This window comes from Pinus tabuliformis, chromosome Q (assembly GCF_031772625.1).
Source record: "Pinus tabuliformis cultivar Carrire ecotype Pingquan chromosome Q, CPIR1, whole genome shotgun sequence".
NCBI lineage: Eukaryota > Viridiplantae > Streptophyta > Pinopsida > Pinales > Pinaceae > Pinus > Pinus tabuliformis.
Window position 1 is genome coordinate 481,060,705 of NC_142296.1, and position 19,371 is coordinate 481,080,075.

Consider the following 19,371-nt stretch of genomic DNA (forward strand, 5'->3'; position numbering starts at 1 on the left):
GCTAGGTGTTATGCATGCTATTCATCATTCTTAGAATATATCAATATATCATTAATAAACACTATCACAAACTTGTCCAGATAAGGATGCAACGCACTGTTCATAAAACACATGAAAGTAGATGGAGCATTAGTAAGACCAAAAGGAACCACTATGAACTCATAATTCACATACTTCGTATGGAATGCAGTCTTTTAAATATCTTCTTCCTTGATGCACACTTGATGATACCCTGATCTAAAATCAATCTTTTAGAACACTGCTGCTCCCTTCAACTAATCAAACAAATAATCAATCTTATGACTAGAAATATGAACTGAAAACAATACACATCCCTTTCTGTAACAACACTTTTCCTTCATAGCTGTAACCATTCTCACTTATGTAGGCTTCTTCTTGCCCTGCAGGACTCTTCTTTCCCAATCATCATCTAGGAACTCAATAGCCTTATCATAAAAATCCACTTTAGTCCCATGAATGTACAACCAATCCATGCCCAAAAGCATAGTGTATGAACCTAAAGGAAGCACATTTAGATGTGATGATGTAGGCATACCATTCAACTCAAATGCAGAAGCTCTCACCCAATGATGAACTCTTCTCTTGGTCCCTGTAGCCAACTACACCAACCATGATTTTGCATGAAATTCTTTATCCAAGCAACAATTATCCACCGAGTCAGGACTAATATGACCATAGTTAGATCCAGGGTCAATCAAAATAGAAATAACTTGATAAAAAAGCTTACCTTCCATGTCAATAATGGATGTTTGATGATCAACCTACCTACTATCCACCACTGCATAAATACGAGGAATGCTCTGCCCAATATCTCCAACTGTCTATGCCTCCTAAGCACTATAAATATGAGTTTTGCCACCCTAATGCTATGGAAAATATCTCTAATGATGCTCTCCACCAAAATTCCAACACTGCAAAGGCTTCCTTTCGTCGCCTTTTTTCTGCTCGTTAGGATGAGACCCATGTCCTTTTTCAACTCCATTGAAATTTTTGTATGACGCTACATTCTCCTTGTTACCTGCATCCTGAGGTCTTCCTGGCTTCTTAACCTACTTTCCTTTAGTCTTGTCATTCCCTTTCCAATTCCTCTCAGGCTCAGACTTATGCTTCGATTGCTCATAACAATATTTCAACTTCCAAATGACTTCCTCCAATGACCGAGGCTCATCATACTCAATCCGATCCTGTTAAACACACATGGAAAACATAGAATAGGAAAGATAAATCAGTGAGTTCATTTTTTATTAACATCAGATATACATTTATAGTACAAATATGTGACTCTTGGGTTTCAGATCCCAAGGTCTCTTGGACTCCTTTTGTCCATTCGACTTCCACACTAACCCACTTAGGATTAGGTGTCCAACATTCCCCCCTTAATCCGAAGGGTTATGTATGAGTCCAAGAAGAGAGCTGTAATACAAAATGTGCAAAAATTGCATGGCAGCACTAGGCTGAATGTGCTCTATGAAATGTTGGTAAAAAGGGCGGTGGTTTAAGGATGACCACCAACACTGGAACGCTTAGTGCAGTTCCCGGAACTCTTCCAAAACTGGCAAGAAACTGAAGTTTTCTGCTAGAGGAAGTGATCCTATTGTTTTAAAGAGGGAAAACTTCAACCATAAAAGGGAGGTCTCACCCCGCATAAAAGGTAAAACTTCAACCTGAAAAGGGAAGTCTCAACCTGTGATGGTTTAAGGATGACCAACAACTCTGGAATGCTTAATGCAATTCCTGGAACTCTTCCAAAGCTGGCAAGAAGCTGGTGTCTTCTGCTAGAGGAAGTGTTCTCAATTTTGTTCCCGAAACTCTTTCAAAACTGGCAAGAAGCTGAAGTCTTCTGCTAGAGAAAGTGTCCCAGATCGCCAACTGAAGGCATGTTCACGGGCATCTTTGTTGCTGGCTACAACTCTGAAACTGATGTGGCAGGTTGTGGCTCAGGCTCGCTTGATGTGACTTTGAAGCTTGTAGATGACCAACATTTCCCCCCCTGTCAGATACAAGATGAGATGATGGAGAAAACTCAACTGCAAGACTGTTCAATACTCTGGAACAAGTTCTGACATGTGTTTGGAATATCTTCTTGGCTGTTGATGCCCATTGCCAAGAAGCGATCCATCCAAGATGAATCTTTGTTCTTGCAGGACATTTATTTCTGAAGCATCTATGTGAAGAATGGTTGGTTTTATGACAGTGCTTACATGGATGAAGATCAAAACAATGATCTTTCAAATGGCCAACTCGATCACAGTGTTGGAATTTCACAATCTGTTGTTGTTGTTGTTGCTGTGGAAGAGGGGCAGAGTCTGGAACAGCTGAAGTTGAACTGTCATAAGGAGCAGGTGAACTGTCATGAATGAATCTAGCACTCTGAAACTGAATGGGCTTGGCATAGTCTGGAATATGAAAGGACAAGTCCTTGTCATATCCAAGACCAGTTTTGTGCTTGTTGTGGACAAGCTGTTCCCAAGGTCTGATGATGGGCTTGGGAAGTGCAGACTGAGTTTCTGCATCTGCATATACAACTGCTGCTTTATTTGATTCTGGATCTGATTCAACCTTAATCTTACTAATTTCACCACTTGCTGGTTTAACCTTGAACAACATATTGTTTTGAGCAGAAAACAATTTGGAATGACAAATCTGTTGAAGCTCATATTGCTGGAACTGAGATTCTAGTTGCAAAAAATCAATCTTTTCTTGTGCATCATGCAGGCAGGTCTGAATGTCACAAAGAGTGTCTTTGCTAACATTTACCTTCCCACCAATAGTGGAGTGTATTAGTGTATTCAGTAACTCTAATACATCATCAAATCTAGCCATTGTCTCAACAAAGAAATGAACTCTCAACAATCCTAGTGGAGACTATACCAAGTCTAGACAAACCCTAGTTATTGAAGATTTCAAAAAATTAAGAATATCAGTTTGAAAAAGGCACTTAACCAGCTAAGAATTTAGCCAATCACTGACAGATTTGTGTCCAGCAGGAATGAGAGGCTCAAAGTCCTTCCAACACAGATACAATAGATATGTTTCACCCTTAAAATGCTCAGGTATACCAAGATACGCTTTGTATGACTTCTTCCTTCTTTGAAATTCGAACTTCAACTACAGGAATGGATTACATATACCTCTGATATATCAACTCTAATAATAACAGAGATCTGAAGTAGAATATACCAGCAAATGTTAGGAAGAACAGTGGCTGTAGATAAGTGTTATAACATCAAAGAAGCTCCGTCATTACAGAGAAAACACCACAGTGGTAATGTATGCAACGTATTCAACTCTAGGACAGAGAAATAAATATGGAGTGTCTTTAATATATTCACAACCACACATCCAATGAGATGAGGAAGTTTGAGACCCTCTATAGCAGAGGTACATCACCAAACATCACTTCCAATAGTCTATACTCATTAAGATTTCAACTACAGGTACAGTGATATGCTGCTCAACTGAAATAACCACAGAAAATACAAGTTTGTAGCCAGTTTACGGAAAAGATCCTTATTTTCGCTTTCAACCCAAATACCTTTAATATCCTTCTCAGGTAGTTCCTCTATTTGACCTGCATTGGTGAGTTTGAATCTCGTTTCTGTTTCCATTTTCTTAACAAGAGACAAAATGACATTATGCGCACTTACAACCCTATTTGAATCTTTGGTAAGAAGCGCTCTTGCTTCGAGGCTATCGAGTGCCTGCTTTCCCACGATACCTTCTATTGTGTTGGTCCTTATCTTATTCAGATTTACAGCTCCAGATCAGATTTACACAACTTACAAGGAAATGAAAAGAAGGATTAGTGAAGCTCGGAAGGAGTGAAGGATTAATGATGCGGAAATTAGCATGAGAAATGCCGGCCTCATTCTGTTGCTCATATATTATGAAATTAACACAAAAGTATTCACGGGAAGCTAGCAAGCAATCACATCTAAGATGCAACTTCTGAGTCAAACCATTACCGCCATTATTAAAGAGCATTCATGTTGTTAATTGTCCAAGAATTCGATCTTGAAGGAGCTTATGTCAAATTCTATATCCACCCTGCAAGCGGTCAAAGAGCTTGCCAACTGTTGCAGAGAGCTTACCTGAAGGTGGAAACTTATAAAGCAGAGCCACTTAAACATGCTCCATGCCCACCTCTTAAATTCGTCCTCGGCACGCGTGACTGCCTCGAAAGATGCATGCTAAATCTCTTTGAGCTTAGAATCGTTTTGGGAGATCTATACTGGAGGCATTACAGCAACGCTAGTACTATAAAGATGAAGCGCGAATGTTTTCAAGCCTCAAAGGGCAGCTTACCGAAGAATCTGTAACTTCAATCGTCCAGCATCTCCATGGTATTGATAGCGACAGCGAACGCTTTCTATTTGTCAAGAAAGAGCCGGGAAGAATGCTTCATGGTGACAAATGGACAAGGACAGATGTAGAGTGGGCACTGCATGATTGGATAATTTCGCATCAGGTCGACCAACCCGCAACGATCAGGCACGGAAGCACTTCACCGCATCCCAGTGAGAAAGGTAAGCAGGTTATAAGAAGCTACAACGTTGAAAAACGCGACCAAGGCACTTCATCGCGTCCCGGTGATAAAGGTGAGAAGCTTATAAGCCAACCTTCCAGGGAAAAATATGGTTATCTCTACAGAAATTGGCAGCGGTCATTATTTCAACAGTATCACACATAAAGATTGACCCTGAGATAGCATGCAGTCCCACAGTGAAGCTACAACAACGATAAAGATGGAAAATGACCTTCGTCGTCCTCAATACAGCTTCCAGAACTCGTGGTCATACACAGTAGCAGAGTACAACCTCTTAAGTATTTGTTTCATGACCAGATTATGAAGTACGACCTCCTTGTACAGTGCTTCATCCCTTACAGCCCATACGCTCAAGACATTGAGTAACACGCAGCCGAGGAGGAAGGGAAACTTGACCACAGTGAAAGATACTCCTAACCGTGACTAAACATTAGAGCTGCCTCTCAAAAGGATAGCTCGAACCACCAACATCTTCAGATATTCTCCACACAGTGACTAACACCTTAAAAAACGAACTCAACCTCTTCTTGGCTAAGGGACTCGATTGCCAAGGCTCAAAATTTGTGCTTGTGTGCTCAGACTTTCATGAAGTTCTTCTACTTCTGGGGAGATGTTAAATACACGGCTCTATCGCTAAGACTAGACATGGAGCTACGCTGGCTCAAGGGCATAAGCCACTCACATCACCAGGGAGGAGAGTCTTCTGAAACTTGCGACGATAACAGGCGTGAGGGAATCTCTGCATATTAAGCTAGAAATGACATATGGGAGATATGGTTCGAAACACCAGCGCTCCGCAAATGGAACTGATACTTGAACACCATCGGCAATCCACACGGTCGACCAAGTTTACTCTTAGAGAGACATACAAGCGGTCATACCGTCACTGGTTCATATTCCTCAACTAACTCGAATTGGCGGGTTTGAAATTGCAAGTGGCTGTTACATTAAGAATGGCAGAAGCGTTTTTGCTGACAAGCGCAGAGATACCGTGTCAGGCCCAGAGCGCAGGTACAAGGAAAACGTTTCAAATCAGGTCAGCGCTAAAAATACCATGGACAGAGGTGAGCAGCACAGGAGCAGTGGACAGAGATGTCAGTCAGGAGTAGCGCATTAGCAAAAAACGTACACAGTGACAGAGATAATGAAGACCACATCAACGCTATTCAAGGCAGCTCAGACACATGATTATGGGCAGAGGTGCAGGACTGACATGCACATAACAGGCCACAGAAAAACAAGCGGCTCTGATACCATGTTAAACACACATGGAAAATATAGAATAGGAAAGATAAATCAGTGAGTTCATTTTTTATTAACATCAGATATACATTTATAGTACAAATATGTGACTCTTGGGTTTCAGATCCCAAGGTCTCTTGGACTCCTTTTGTCCATTCGACTTCCACACTAACCCACTTAGGATTAGGTGTCCAACATCCTTAAATGTTAAAGGAAATCCATTGATGAACCTTTGAACCTTCGTCTTCTCATCCTTAAGGTATGGCACATACCTTGACAGATATAGAAACTTAGTCATACTCTTCATCTATCATAGAACCCATCTTTATCTCATAGAACTCCTTAGCCTTTACATTGTAATATCTCTCGGACAAGTACTTCTTTCTGACGAGTCTTTTAGACTCATGCCAACTCAACTCCTCTGGTTTGATGCCTATGACATGCTTCACATCTTCCCACCAGATGTCAGTCTTTTCCTTGAGATTGAAAATAAATATCCCAGCTTTCATATTCTTTGTATAATCATGAAACTCTAATAACTTCTTCATCCCAAGTAGCCATGTTTCTGAATCTTCTAGTTTATTTAGCTCTCCATCAAATGTAGGAGGCTTGGATTTCTTGAACTCATCTAGCAAGTACTGCTTCTCAATCCTCCAATAAGGATGATAACAATGATGACCATGATGTCTCTCTGATCCAGAACTAGAATAGAACCCATAACCACTACCTCTCTTGTTAGGTGTATCCAACCAACTGCCACCTCTCATTGTGCCATCCCTCTCTAACCTATATCCTGATTGAGACTTGCTACCATATGCCCCATTAGTCCTTTCCTCTTGTCCATGACTAATCCGTGTCTCTATAAAAATAATAATATTTGAAGGATAACTGCATTCACCTCTAATTTCTTTTCCTGAGATTTGGAAAGTATTTCCCGTGACTAAATTATTCTGTCATTATTTTCCTTGCAACTTCTGATTTCTACCTTCAAGCTTCTCTGTGTATCTACTATATCAGGAGAGTACTCATCTCTTTCCTGCTCAACTGATCTATAAGGAGAGTCACGTGAACTGTAATCCACCATTTTTCTTGTCATCTTTGATCTTCTATTTCCTACAACCATGCCATGTTAGATAAACCAAATATAGACATACTCAAAATCATACCTTAGTGAAGTTTAGGGGAGGCTATCTCATCTGCATAATCAATACAAATTAGAACTATATATATTTATTCATAATGATATCAAAATATCAAAACCTCAACATCATAACATACCAACATCATCATGATGCCACAACTACAATAATAACCTTCACAACACATGCACAACAAACACATTGATGACTAGCATGCATACATAAGAACCACATTTATCCCATCCAGTCCAAGTGTTTAAACCTGTAAGCTCTGATACCACATATAAACGCCCCTCCCCACATTTACCCACTTTTACAAGCCCTATAGGTAAATGTGAATTTGAGTGATACTATGACATGACTCGACATCCAATGTTTTAGTTAGGGAAGTGGGGCCTACAAATTGAACACCTATTGGTATCCTACAAGAACTACAAATCACTCAAGAGCTGAACAACCACCCCAGGTGATCAATCCATGAGTTGGAACCCTTTTGCACTGACCTAACACCCCAATCACACACACAACAAGGGAAGAGTGCGATTATATGCCTCCAACTACACACATATGCATGCTTCCATGTGGTTATGGCCTAATTTCCCTGTTTTGTGTCAACGGTCCCGAGATCGGAGTCACTTTTCCAGGCCAACCTCCAGACCACTGCCTAAAACTTCTTGTAGCTTTCCAGAATCACATTTAACATGATGGAAATTCTAAAAATTCAAACTTGAATAAGAAACTTTACCTAGACTTCCTAAAACACACTAGAGATTTAATCAAACATATGGAAAATATGTAAGCTACAGGTCATGAATGCATATCTTACCATAAACTGATGGTATTAATCTAAGAATCACCAAGAAGGCTCTAAGCCCTCTATAGCTAGCTGCAATAACACTTGTTAGTCCATGTGTTCATCAACCATTGAATAACTTATCAAAATATTATAAGAGCCGTAGATAATACATCACATAACCAACATATAACCAACAAATAACTAGCATCGAAACCATGGAAAATCAGTTATAACATCACCATCATAATCGATACAAATGTTCATAGGTCATAATAGGAAAATATATCATATTAACATGTGAAAATGCCAACCAAGTCAGGGAATTCCATGTACCACCCAATTATAGATTGGGCTGAACCAAATCTCTCTTTCAACTAATCACCCCTGCGCCATATTCAAAGCATGAATGTGGGACCTCATGGAATAAACAAGACAAAATTCCTATGTGATTTAGTTCGGAAAATGCTCAATATTAATCATGAATCACAAAAGCCTGCATTCTAAGACAAAACCAACCGAGGCTTCCAGAGGCCAAGCCACCTCAACCCTCAACTATAGTGATTCCACCTCTACGGTCCGGAAATTACTAACACCAACCAGATCGGTCTCTACCCAAGCTGTTTAGGGCTCCAGGAACTAGTAACTCAACCCACAACCTTCCCCAAATCTAGAGTGTTTGTTCCAACTACGGCTCAGGGACTAGTAACTCAACCCACCAACGGCTCAAGAGCATTTTTCCAACCAAGAACTAATAACTCAACCCAAGATATTTCAAGGCTTCTAGAGTGTTTGTTCCAACCCATAGCCATAAGGAACCTAAACACCAATAAGAAAAAACAAGTGGAAAAACCCACAACACCATGACTATCTAAGAAATGGAAAGGAAAGGTTGAAACCATTGAAATCCAAGCGAATCTCCATGCCAATGAAAACACATAACCATAGAATCACATGCATATACCATGCATCCAGAAATCAACAAGGAAATCACACATGGAACCTGTTACCTGCAAGCAATCCAACTGTAGCTGTTGATCCAACTGTAGTTGCCAATCCAACTATTTCTTTTCATTGTCCTACTTTTCTTTGCCTTCATTCTCCGATCCAAGTGAATGCACAAGTGCTACAAGAATGCTCCAAGATTTCTCTAAGTGTGCAAGAGTATGAGATAATGAAGGAGTGAAATGAGAGAGCCCAAAACTAAACTGACAAAAAATGAACCAACAAAAGTTGTGAATTGTTTCTCCAAAGCCTTTTTATCATTGAGGCCTCTATATTCTTCATTTTCCTTCATTTTTCCTCTAATTTCCCTTGCATGCAAATATGTGTCTCTTGACCTTCCTTTTCTCCTATTTTCCTTTATTTCTCATTATTAAATCCCATTTAATGCCTCTTTTCCTTTGCAAATGCCTTTGCCAATTTCCATAGCCATCAATTAATCAAAAGTTATGCCCACTAAATTTTTTTACCCAACATTCATCTTGGAATACATGTCCCATGACCTTGGTCTTATTTTTTATTTACATGGAAAATCAACCAGGGATTGTTACATGAGAGGTCAAATGCTTTAAGTGGGTTAGGGAATAAAAGTAGTAACTGGGTTAGGGACTTATGGGTAGATGCGTTAGTGATTTTCTAGGGTTTAATGGATTGTGAGTTAAGGTTAGGGGAATAGTTTATTAATGTGTAATGGTATGGGTTTATAGTTAGGTGTAATGGATTAGGGGTTAAAAATTATTAGGTTATTATGTTAGTTAGTTAGTAGGACGTGGGTTAGGATTTAGTGGGTTAGTAGTTAAGGGTTGGTGGGTTGGATGTTAATGGTTATGGATTAGAGTTTAATGCATTATGGGTTAATTTTTAAAGGGTAAAAGGTTATGGGTTAGAAGTTCATGGGTTATTTGGTTAAGGGTTTCAATTTAGAAGTCAATAAGTTTAAGTATTAAGGGTTAAAGATTACTAGTGATATGTGTTATTGAGATGTTGAGTTAGTGGGTGAAAAGTTAGAGGTTTGTGCTTAATATGTTAGTAGGTTTATGCTTATGGGATTGTGGGTTAGTGGTTTTGGCATGGTGGGTTAGAGAGAAATCATGGTTAGCAAGTTATAGTTTGGTTGTTTAGTGGGTTAGTGCATTAAGAGTTAGTTAATTAGGGGTTGCAATGGTTAGAGGGTTATAGTTTAGTGCGTTGAGCATTATTAGGTAATGAGTTGTAGTGGTTAATGAGAAAGAGGATTAACATTAAAATATTTAATCAAGTGCACAATCTTGAAGTAATAACTTTTTCAAATCATTAAAGTGATATGCAAAAATTGAGTGATTATGCTTTTTATTTTAATGTTCCATTTCTAGATACATTTAAAGGCATTCTTAAATAAGTTCATTGTCATCCTCAAGATTCAACAACTATTTTTCTTCTTTGTGTTGGTATCTTTAGAAGCTCTATCAACTTCATTTGAATAATTTCCTTGGAAGTTCCATGAGTTAGATCAAATTCATGAATATCCAACTCTTCTGTTTTGGGCTTCTATTGGCATTTTTGAGTCTTGTGAGGTTTTGGTGTTTCTATAGTCTTTTATGTTTCATGTAGAACCTATTTACCAACTGAGAGTTTCATTTTGGAAACCTTTGTCTCTAATGTATTTCTTGATTCTTTATTTGATCATCTTTGGCTTCGTCTTGTTTGCACGCCTCCAATAATCTTAGGACTTTAACCTTTGATTTTGAGATTATATGTTTGCTAAGAAACTAAATCCTTTGTGATGGCTAATCTATCTTCATTTTAGGGTACTCCTTAATGCCATATTCTCAAATCATTTGCATTAATACTTCCTTTTCCTACAACAATGCTTTGCTTTTCCATCGAAGCATAATATATGCTACTAGAGGAATTGTTTGAAGTATTGATGAAATAAATTCATATGTTACTTTTATGTTGGACATCCACTTATGCAATTTATTCCTTCATTCTTGAAAGTAATTCCATCCTTAAATATGTCTTCAAATTCATATAATTTCATCTTAAAAACACTAAACATCTATTAAATGTTTTCTCTATATTAAATGTCCCACTTATGTGTGAATTTTTTTCTTCTATCTCACATGTAATTTCTTTGTTAATTATGGTATTAAGCATAAATCCATTAACCTATCTCCATTTTGATTATTCTATTTCTTAACGTCTAGATTTCACTTGTCACTTTATCAATTTCATTTCTCATATCTATTTTATCCAGGTTGATTTCATCCACATCTACTTCTTTCCCCTTAGGTTCATTCTCTACCAAGGTTCTTGATGACTTAAAGAGATCCATTTTACTAATAGCTAGAAAATTTATTTCTAAGTTAATAGCCATAGGTTTGGTTGTATGGAAGTCTGTAGAGTTTTTATGTCTCAATAAAAAGACAATTTTTGTGTCAAATACACTTGTATAATATACCAAAGTTGTATAATTAGATGGCATATTTTTTTGAGTAAATTTATATCTTATTTTGTTAACAATTTGACTAAATTCATTACTAGTTTCATTTTCTCTTTTCTTTATAACAATGAACTCAGTAACATAAAATTTTCATCCTTCTTATTTCCCTGTCAAAGAACACCTTTTCAAAATCATAGCATCCCTTAATGCTATCTCCTACCAAAAAATATCATAGTATCCCCTTGTAGAGATTGGACAGACAATTTCATCAACACATCTTGATAAGAAACTTTTATGTTTCCTGCAAATGCATGAAATGCTTCAAGATGCTTCTTAGTTGTTACAAAATTATTCCCTTGAAACTTTGGTAGTTTTTAAAGTTTATTAGGGATATCATGTGATTGTCCATCTATATCAATGATGACGAAGGGTTGGTGCTTGTTAAGTTACCACATTCTCTAAGTCATGGCTCCTAATGTGGCACTCAAGTTACTAAATTTTATAGAATATTCAATAAAAATAAATCAAACAATTTCTATTGTTATATTTGGCTCTTGTGTACTTGAATTCTATGAGACTTGAACCTAATTTTCCACATTCCACTTCTTGAATGTCTTCTTTGGATATTCAAATGGTGGAATAATGATTTGAGAGGGTGAAGGTGATATTATATTTGTTACAGTCCCCTTGTATCCTCTTTTCTTATGGAGTTATTACATGAGATGTGTGATCATGTATGTATCTCATCAATGCCTTTGTATTTTGTATTACTTATATACCAACATATTGGACTTTATCCTAGATGAAAGTTGGCTATTAGTTGTCACTTATACATACACCAAAAACATCAATCCCTTAACATAAATAATACAGGCTTAATGGCAATCCTAGAAACTATAACCAATGTCACCACAATACTTGTTTCTCTCACTTTGCTACTAGTGCATTTATAATGGTAAGGGGTAATCCCTAATACCACTTTTCAACCTATCATTTGAGATTTTTAATGAAATAATTTATCATAAAAATGGAGGTGAAGATATTTATTTTATAAATGGAAGGTTGGCATAGAATTGGTACTTATCCTATTGGGTTATGAGGTAAAATTCATAAGAGGGCTTGCATAGACTCATGGATAATGCAACAACAAAATTCAAGAAATGTGACTTGCTATTGTTTTTGATCAAAAGATGAACTTGAATTAAACAAGGAAGTCAAGAAACAAACCTACTAAAATAATTGATGATAGTATAACAAGTGACAGGATAAGAATATTACATTAGAATAAAGAGAGTTATGTTAACATGTTAATTCATATAACAATCATTAAAGTTTTAAACATTCTAATATCACAAAGAACATAACAAGAGATAGGAATAATTTCAATACTAAATCTTATATAGACTTACCTAAGGATACAAGATCCCAAATGTTGTGACGAAATTAGATTGTTATGCTGTGCCATTAAGAACAATCCTTGAACTATCACTTTATCTATGGAAAATGGAAGAAATTATCAAAACATTACAGTGCCATTACATAGTCCTTAATCTGTGCTTAAATAAAGTTGTGATTTTTGTTTTGAATATTTATAGACGAATTAATTTGAAAATATCAAAGTTGATCATTCCAAGGTTTAAACCAAGCCTCGCCATCATCAATGCTTCTACATATGATCAAAATACTCCCATAATGTGAATTTGCATATATTATTGATCATGATCATAATGAACATTCACATATATGTCTTATGCATTTCCTTTTCATTCGTATTCCTCCATAACAAAATAAGAAACTTCAATTCACAGTTGACGACATTCTATATGCAAAATAAAGGGTATTTATGCCCTTGATTTGGACAAAGTTTCATATGCCATGTGTCATTTGTCTACTTTTAAATTTGGAAGCCTCTATGTACTTGTTGGCCTCATTAGCTTGTCTTCAACTTTTATAATGATGTGGAGGTGACAATAAGGAAATATGGGATGGTGGTTGAGGGTTTTTTTTGTTCCACACCCACTCAAGAATTCCATGTGGAGCTCGGTGGATGGCATGTTGATGTAATCCAATATACAGCAAAAGATGTAGAGGTGGATAACCAATGCAACAAATTTAGGCAATGCAATGTTAAGAGGGTATGGTTGGAAGTGTTGCACCCTCTACATATATGAATTTGATGCAAAAGTACTCTCAATGTGAGGATGAATGTGGTAGCATAAGGTTCCACCCATGAAAGAAAGAAACAAAAAGAAAGAAAATTAACATTTTCTTTTAAAATAACTAAAATTGAACTTTTTCCTGGATTGAAAAAATTAATTATTTATGAGTAAACATTTCATTTTAAAATTATAGATTAAAAAATAAAATATAATAATTTACTTGACAAAATATTAATATAACATTAAAAATTTAAGATAATGATATTTAATTTTATTTAAAAATTAAAAATTAAAAATTATTTTGTTAAAATTAATAATTATTAACATTAAATTTTCATTATATTTTTAAAAATTTAAGATGCAAAATTAAAATAAAAAATCTAAAATCTAAAATTAGATTAAAAAATTCATATGAAATAAAGAACCATATTAAATAACGCGAATTAAAAGTGGAATGAAGATTAATTTTTAATGTTAAGTTATGAGCTTAAGTAAAAAAAACAAACAAGGTTAATAGTTATTCAAACACAAAACATTATATTTTATAAGCATCTTCCATACAACCTGTACTTATACATCGCGATGTTCGAATCCCATGAACTCATCTTTACAGCAAAAATGCCATAACATATACGCAGCATATGACAATGTACCTTCATATAAAATCTTTTACTTTTTTTTTTTCCTTCCTTATGTACATATTAACTCAAACATCTTGGCCTAACAAAAAATTATATAATGATATATTCTTCCAGGCATTGGAAAGTTATAATGCGATATATAATTCCAAGTTTCCGAAATTCTCGAAGTAACAATATTTAAAAGACTCTGATGTGACCAAATTACATACAACACAATTTTTTTATCCGTGTCATTTTCAGTTTGAAATTTCCAAGAAAGGCGAACCCTCAAAACTTCACTTGCCTTTTTGTCATTTCATCTGTATTTTCTGCAAACCATCTACGCATCTTTTTCATTTGAACTGCACTGTCATCTCATCTGTATTTGCTGCAAACCATCTACGCATCTTTTTCATTTGAATTGCACTGCATGTCATGGAAGCTTTGTTGTATTCTGAGAAATGCCCATTAGAGAATGAAGCAAGAAAGCCACAAATTGGAATTTGAACACTGGGAATTCATTCAAAATGAGGTAAAAGAAACAACTAACCAGTATGATGATAATGAGCATGAGGAGCAAGGCGTCGATCCCCCAGGAAGAGCCTCCAATCTTATGTATCGTAGAAGCATCCACCCTGGTTACTGTGAGTTCAGCAGAGCTCTCTCCCATCAACCACGATATATAGATTGCCACCACCAGTAACACCAGCAGAACAGGGAGCCAAACCGCCGGATCGACCGCCCAAGAAAAAGACGTTTCAGTCTCCGCGTCACTGTCGTCCTCCCGAGCGAAAAACCGAGGCGAAAGTATTATGAAAAACGTCAACATCAGCAGCGCCAACGGCTGGATGGGAGAAGGACCTCCTGAATCTTCCGTAGTCGACATCAACAATAAAACAACCCTAACCCTAATCGAAACCCAAAACTGAAAATTCTGCGCAGGCAGATTGGATTAGAACTTGCCCATGAAATAAATATCCATTCCCCAAGTCTTCGTGACTGGATTCCGAGCGCTCTGCAAATGTTGTTGCAGCAGAACAGGTGAATGATTTTGCAGAGCCAACATAATTGAAGCGGGCAGATTGGATTAGAACTTGCCCATGAAATAAATATCCATTCTCCAAGTCTTCGTGACTGGATTCCGAGAGATCTGCAAATATTGTTGCAGCAGACCAGGTGAATGATTTTGCAGAGCCAACATAACTGAAGCAGCGAATGTGAGAGTCAAAGTTTGGTCTGGAATATATGTAAGATGTCGAAAGCATGGCATTCGAAAGAGTAGGCGAGGTGATGGCAGCAGAGAATAAGGAATATATGAAAGCCAATTAAAGCTTTGAAGGCCAAATATGCTTTTGGGCCCTCTCCATGTTCTCCTCTGTCGTGTCATGTATTTATTTATTAGTTTGGAATCATTGGGATGCTCAGAAACTCTCGCTGTTCAAACCAACAAAAGCAATGTTCCCGAATAAAGAGCGGTACGAATATATAGGTGAATGTGTGTCGCAGGTTTTTTCACTGTTTTTTAATTACTGTTCATTGTACGAAGGTGAAGATTAAAGGAAAAGTTGGGAACAATGTATTGTGTGTTTGATTTGGATTTAAAATAGGCTGAACGTGCGTATGGCTTCTGTGTAGATGGGGATTTTACTTCAGATTCTGGGGTTAGTAAATTGGGTTTGGTGGAATGGTGGATGTTCTGCATTGAAAGACTTATCAATTAATATAGTGGTCTTGTTTAGGTTCTAGATTTAGTTTTCTTGTCTAGTGTAGTTTGTGGATTGTTTTAAGCTCAGGTGCGTAGTGATTGCTTTATGTTCAGAAATATAGTAGCTGTTGCACTGACTTGATCACAAATCTTTTGCTACTTTTCTTACCGTTCTGCCGATTCTTCCGATTATAAAAACTTATTAAAAAACCCTTAATAGTAAAAGTGATTAAAAAAACCTTTATGGTAAAAATAAATAGCAGAACAGAATGATAAAGCAAAGAGGCAAATAAACTTAATACGTAAAAGTAAATAGCAGAACAGAATGACAAAGCAAAGAGGCAAATATTTTTATTTCAATACGCGCATCATCTCAGAAACGAATGTAATAAGCATGATATCAGCTCAAAATAAAAGATCAAACAGAAGAATTTAAAAAATCTATACAAAAAGCCGTACATGTGCATATAACAGATGGCTTTCAGAGTAAAATTATCACAGTAACAAAGTAGGATTTAAATATTCAAATATAAATATGGGTTTTATTTGTTTTGAACAGAATTAGGAAAAAGGAAAAGGAGTTATAATTGCCTATAAAAAGCCGATTTTAAAAGTAAAATGATTACAAAAACACAAGACTCAAATATAAATATGAGTTTTACTTTGTTTTTATTTTAAAAGTAAAATGATTAAAAAACACAAGACTCAAATATAAATATGAGTTTTACTTTGTTTTTTCTTCGGTTTCATCCGAAGGGGCTGCATGCCACTTGACTCATACAATGGAGCCTGATGTTAATGGAGCCAAAGAAAATTGAACTCATACTCTCATTGCAAAGAGTCAAAATAACCGATTATAAAAGTAAAATGATTACAAAAACATAAGAGTCAAATATAAATATGAGTTTGTTTCATCCTAAGGGGCCACTTGACTCATACAATGGAGTCTGATGTTAATGGAGCCAAAGAAAATTGAACTCGAACTCATGCTTCATTGCAGAGAGCCCAAATTATAGTTAAAGATTTCAACCAATTAAGTTATCCATTAGAGTGAACATAATATACACATTACATTCATTGCAATAATAAAGAGACTCAAATATAGATACGGACTTGACTTTAACAAAGATAGTATTAAATATAAATACCCGGTTTATTCAAGTTTTGTTTTCAATGTTTAGTTTGCATACCTTTTTGTTGCTCACATACAAAATAGAAGGATTACTCGTTTTTGTTTTTGTTTATATATAGTTATATTTTGGTTTATATATATATATAAAGTTATATTTAAGTATTTAAAGTGTTAAATTTATTTATAGGTTTAAAAATATAAATAAATAAAAATAAAAATAAAAATATTTTAAATTTATTTTATTATTGATTTTTTGTTTTAAAAATTATTAGGATAGTAAGTTTAAATTGCGCAAGGTACATAATTTAAGCATTTTATTTATTTTAAAAAAAATTGAATTTATTGAGATTGAAAATAATTAAATAACTAAAAATTACAATTTTCTAAAAAATGATATGACCTAGTTCTAATAAAAATCACAAAAAAATACAATTATTATCATACATTTTTCTTCTACAAATTTTTATATTTGAATGGATGTATATAATTTATCTATTTTCATGGAATTAATTTCTTTACTTTTTTATATTACCAAAATTAGAATTTTGTATTTATATGCAAGTTTGTCATTGAATAGAAACAAATACATTAGGTAATACATAGATATATCTTCAAAACGATTATGTAATACATAGATATATCTTAACTAGCAAAATTACAAATTTTTCCATAGAGAATTCAAACTTGACAACAAAAAAAAGCAATTTTGTAGGTATATACCTTACAAAACAAACCCACAAATAAAACAAAAGTAACATGTTACTAGTGATTGATAATACAATCCTTCATAAATCTGCCATGCCAATTCATTTAGATCTAAGGAATATGATTGATTTTTAAATTTCCCAATCTTAATTCACACCTTTCATTAGCACATAAGTCTACATCTTTATTGAGATTATGGAGAACATGGAAATATGCTATTTAAGAGAATCCTTCTCATGCTTTCCTAATTCTTTTCATAAGTCTAATGTTTTGTCCCTAGAGGAGTCTTTCATCAAATGTTGGAGAAGAAGGAGGGAGTCTCCCAAAAATGTGAGCATTAAAAGGAGGAAATCTCTCGAAATAGTGGGAGAAGCTACCTAATTTTTCTTGACGAGCTTAATCCCATAGTAAAAGACATAAGTTGAAGCTTGGTTGTTTTTCATCAATCCTAAACCCCATGAATACTCTACAAATTTAATTTCTTCGGGGCCATAAAACACTCCCATAAAACACTCCTTTTTCTTGACGAGCTTAATCCCATAGTAAAAGACATAAGTTGAAGCTTGGTTGTTTTTCATCAATCCTAAACCCCATGAATACTCTACAAATTTAATTTCTTCGGGGCCATAAAACACTCCCATAAAACACTCCTCTCCCTCCAGAAACTTTAATTTCCTTAGAGCCATAAAGCACCCCTCCCTGGAGCCACCCTTAAATTAATTTCTAAAATTAAATTAAATATATAAAAATAAAGAAAAATAATTTTCTAATATAATATAAAATAACTTATATATATATCTATATATATATATATATTCCTTTACACATATTAATTATATATTAGGCTACAAATAAAATATAATAAAAATATTAAATAATAGTATTTAAATATTTAATTAAATATATTAAATGTTATTTTATTTTAATTATTATTAATCATAATTATTTGCATCATATATTTATCATATATACACACGCATATATATATATATATATATATATATATATATATATATATATATATATATATATATATTAGTTTCTCATAAAATATTATTGTGCAGATATGCCCTCTCTAGTCTAGTATGGCATATTTGTTGTAATGTTTAACATTTTGACTTGGTCAAAATAGAACAAAATAAAATAAAATAACATTTTGAGAATCTGACCCATGGTATTTTCCATGGTATTATTCTCTAATGTGGTCTATTTAAAGGCTAATAAATAAACTCAGGTAGATCCATCTTAATTTTTGATCTACCAAGTGTTGAGAGGGATCAACTCTCTTTTCAATCTAAAAGAGATTTTCACCTCAAGAGAAAGATTTGATCCCTCTCGATATATCCTGAATTAAGATGGATCTAGACTTATGTATTTTAAAAATATTTATTTAAAACTAAATTTAGAAAATGAAAATTGCAATATTTTTAAGTTTAATAAAAAAATTTAGGCATTGACATTTAGAGTTAATAATAATGTTGTTTTCCATTATAGGAAACCATAACTAATCGATAAAGGTGTTAATCTTCTTCTTCTTCTTCTTTTATTTTTATTTAATTAAAAAAAAAATTAAACACTACTCAAGGTTAAAATTATTATTTTTATTTTTTTGTTTTTTTTTTAAAAATTTGGTTGCTATTATAAATCTGAAAAAAAGAGGGAGACTGAGCTCCTGAAATACATGCCGAGGTGCCAAGAAGAGCTAGGGAAGAAGGAGTTACAGCTTAAGCAAAATTCCTCCTTAATCCTGCCTTTTGGGCTTCTAAAAACCAAAGACCAAAGGTAAATCCTAACAAACTGCAGTAATAAATAACAACATTTAAAAAGCATATCAATCTATATTACTGTGGCTAATGTGTCAAGCAGTGGACTCTTCAGGTTTGCT